The sequence below is a fragment of the Halyomorpha halys genome, unplaced genomic scaffold, assembly GCF_000696795.3.
Source record: "Halyomorpha halys isolate HHAL.00 unplaced genomic scaffold, Hhal_1.1 Scaffold798.1, whole genome shotgun sequence".
NCBI lineage: Eukaryota > Metazoa > Arthropoda > Insecta > Hemiptera > Pentatomidae > Halyomorpha > Halyomorpha halys.
In genome coordinates this window covers 317,666-321,864 of record NW_027107612.1, presented here as the reverse complement: position 1 = coordinate 321,864, position 4,199 = coordinate 317,666, and positions in this window count along the sequence as shown.

The following is a 4,199-nucleotide window of genomic DNA, read 5'->3' as shown; positions in this document are numbered from 1 at the left end:
ATTAATTTTCACCGGATTTCTGCCTTTCTTTGAAATTTTGAATTTTAGAAAAACTTAAAGGATTCGAAAAATTCTGAAATTTATTTCTCAGATTCTTTAGCGTACAAATGAAAAAGCCATTATTTTACACTGAATTGGTATCTCTGATTTTTTTTTTTAAAAACGTGGTGTTATGTTTATGAGTTAGAGATCAAATATATTGCACCACTTTCTATAATTCATTATAGCTATCTGGGAATCAATAACTGGTGCAACTTTAGACTGTCATCATCGAAGAAAAGAATAAAATGTAAAAATGAGTTAAATAAAAAGAAAATGTGTTTGAAAATTAAATTAAAAAGAAGAAATGTTTTTAGCACAAAAAGGGTGCCGTGGAGGAAAACGTTTGAGAAACATAACCTAAGGATATGGTTATTTTATATGACTAGAACTTTTGGTATGAATTAAGTCACTTTTTTGTCATGGCTTGTCAGACTAGAATATTAAATATGGTTATGTTTAAAATGCTTGAACTTCAATATTCATTGATGGTTTGGCAATAGAGAAGGAAACTTCTCACAGTTTGAAGTTTAAGTTCTGGAAGTTGAAACAAGAAACTAGAAACATATTTAAGTGACAAGAGTCCAGAAGCTGGTGGAGGATTTTCTGTAAAAATGTAGGGCGAAGCTGTAGATACGGCTAGGTTGGCTTAGCAGTAATCGGGCGCCTACACCTTCTGAATTCCAATACAGCTAGCGCCATGGTTCCGGGGTGTTTCTCGTCCGAGTTATACAGTTATATTTACTAAGTGAACACAATTTTCTAGAGTTAATCAACTTCCAGCATTGTTGATATTTTCTATATTTTTGCTATGATTTTGTAAGCTAATCTAAAATATTAATTTGTAACTGAATCTTTGGTTTCATTTTGTCCCACAAGTCTTGGACACAAAATTTCGGCAAACAGTAAATGCGACTAGACGAAATTACTAGGTAAATTGTTTGAAACAAACTCATAACAATTAATTAGAGAAACGTGGCTATTTTAGCAATTAAGACAATAAATGTTGCAATAGTATTTAAATTTGCTTAATTTGACTTGATTTCTTTGTGATTTTCAAATTTATTTAATGTGATTTACAACTATACAAAGAAATAAATACAATATGTAAATATGTTGTATGTTTCATATACACTTGAAAATCATGGGAAGGAACCACCCATTGGTGGTACTTCAAGCATTAATTTATATTAGAAGGTCCCGTGGCCATCTTCTTTTCAGACGCCTCGGAGGATTATCAGGGATTGTTAAGGATGAAAGACTAAAAATTAAGAGGTTAGGATGGGTAAGGAGTTTGGAATGAAAAGACGCAAATAAAATTTAAAGAAATAATCAGTAATTTCGCTGATTCGTTTTAGTGTACATCTGACTAAAAATAATAAATAAAATAAAATAACAGTATTTTATGTTCTCTGTCCTTTTTCAAGATCTTAAGGAATGAGAAAGTTTGGCAGTGGTTGATTTTCACTCCCGAAAACTAGCGAAGTCACAATATTTAAATATATTTACTTACACTACCATTATTTACATACACTACCACTATTTACACTTACACTACTATTATTTACTTACACTACCACTATTTACACTTACATTACCACTATTTACTTATACTACCACTATTTACACTTACACTACCATTATTTATTTTCACTACCACTATTTACACTTACACTACCACTATTTACTTACACTACCACTATTTACACTCACACTACCATCATTTACACTTACACTACCACTATTTACACTTACACTACCACTATTTACACTTACACTACCATTGTTTACTTACACTACCACTATTTACACTTACACTACCACTATTTGCTTACACTACCACTATTTACACTTACACTACCATTATTTACAGCTGATATTTATTGTTTCAGGCCTGCCATCACCCTCTTGCTCGCTGATCAAGTATTCCAGCTGGGAAGATGTCAAGCACAGCGACATTGGCGTCTTCTGGTCCCCCTTGGAGTTCACGCCTTCCATTATCACCAGAATGAGGTATGTTCTTTAATCTTTTCTTTAACTTCAAATTTCAACACGCAGAAATATATTGAAGGAAATCCATAATAGTTCGTGCTAAACTTTTGTTTTTTCTATAACCATAAATTTTTCACAAAATTCATTCATTTTTTAAACTTCCCTGCCCCTATTTAATGCTAAAGTTCACCCTAGGTCATCTTTTTTACCCTTTCATATAAATGAGGTTAAAAAAACCTACTTTATTCAGTCTAGGTCAGAAAAAGCTTTTTACTCCAGGAATCATTTTGTAGTGAGAACATTTTTAGAAAAAGCCATCCAATTTACCCACATCATACGAATATTGAAATTTTAATGATAACGTTGAAGTTTCATTTTTATCTTTTTTTTTAATACTAATTGATCATTTTTGAGGATAGTTTTTTTTTTAAAGAATTTAATACTTCTTGACTTTATATATAAGAATAAAATAGATAAAAGTTAGAATATAAAATAGAGAAGAAGAGAAAGATATGAAATATATTTTATTTAAGTTGGCCTCTTTCCTGCATTAATGCAAATGGAGACCATTGCTATAAATTAGACCTTTAAATAAAGGGTTTCATATTTATCACATCTTCATCAGAATTTTTAAGAGGAAATTAAATGGATTTTAAGGACCCCAAAGCTTCTTTGTTATCTACTCTGAAATATTTCTAACTTAAATGAAATATTTATAACTTTTTTCTAAAAGTCATTTTCTTTTGTTGTATTTGTCCATCTGTCAAATTAAATTTATCGGTTCAGAGTGCTAATTATTTTTTACTTATAATTGGGTCCTTCCTACTTCACCTCAGTATAAACTATTTTTTGTTTTCATTAATTCCAACTTATTCCATGACTATTTGTTATTATTACTTCATTATTGTATTGGAAAAATCATTTTTTCAGTTTTAAATACCGTAATTAATTTTTAAATTCAAATAATAACCAGCCTTTCTGGTGGCTTTAAGATAACAGTTTTGGTTAACTATTTTCAGTTTTTTTTCTTTTTGGAGTGGGTTTAGAATATAAATATTAATTTTTACTTAAATGTTAATATGAATTAGATTAAACCATAAGAAAACTAGTGTTTTTATATTCTATAAGAGTTAGATGTCAATGGGTACGAGAGACTATCTTGTGAGTGAGAGATTTTTTTTTTCTAAAATATTATGAATATGTTCTCAGTCATATAAATTATATATTACTAAAATAGTACATTTTATATACTGAATAATAATAGAAATAAAAGTATTTTACGAATAGTATTTTTTGTCTTATTGATATCTTAAGACAAAAAATACTATACAAAAGTCACACTGATTTTAAGGTTTATATATTATTTTAGTAAAGGGGACGTCACATTTGATTGTTGAAATATCAGTGTTCTTCCATAATAATCATTATCAAAATGTTTTTCGTGTATGTTTTTCTAAATTAAGTACAAGTTTTCCACTTAATTATTTCGAACAAAGCTATGAAAACATACTTGTGTTGCTGAGGACATCGCTTCTTTTAAAAACTAAAAATCGCCATTTTATAGCTTAATTTTAACTAATAACATGGCTGCTCCTTCAAAGGTTATTATTAAAACATATCAATTTTTCAACATGTTCAATTTAACATGTCCCAATTTAACCATTAATATATTACTATTAATGGTTAAAATGGAACATGAGGCTTTTTTGAAGATGACTAGTCTTCGACAAATGTAGTATAATACCAAAATCGTGCATAAATTCTTGTTTATGCTGCTCTGAATTGGTAAAAATTCTCATTATGAATCATTTTTCACTTACTTAATTGATATTAAACTGCTGACAATTAATTCAATTATCCATTAATAATTAATTAATTCACACTGTGAAGAAAATCGGTAGTTGCTGGGATTACTGCAGTAAAGAACAAATCATTGGAAATATAAAACATAATAAAATTTCTTATAAATGTTGTACTTATTAATGTTTTTTAAACATATATCGGGTACAGTTAAACGTAGATAGCTCTGCAAGGAATTAATTTTTAGATTTAAAAAAAATTAAAATTGATTATTACACTTGAAAATCATGGGAAGGAACCACCCATTGGTGGTACTTCAAGCATTAATTTATATTAGAAGGTCCCGTGGCCATCTTCTTTTCAGACGC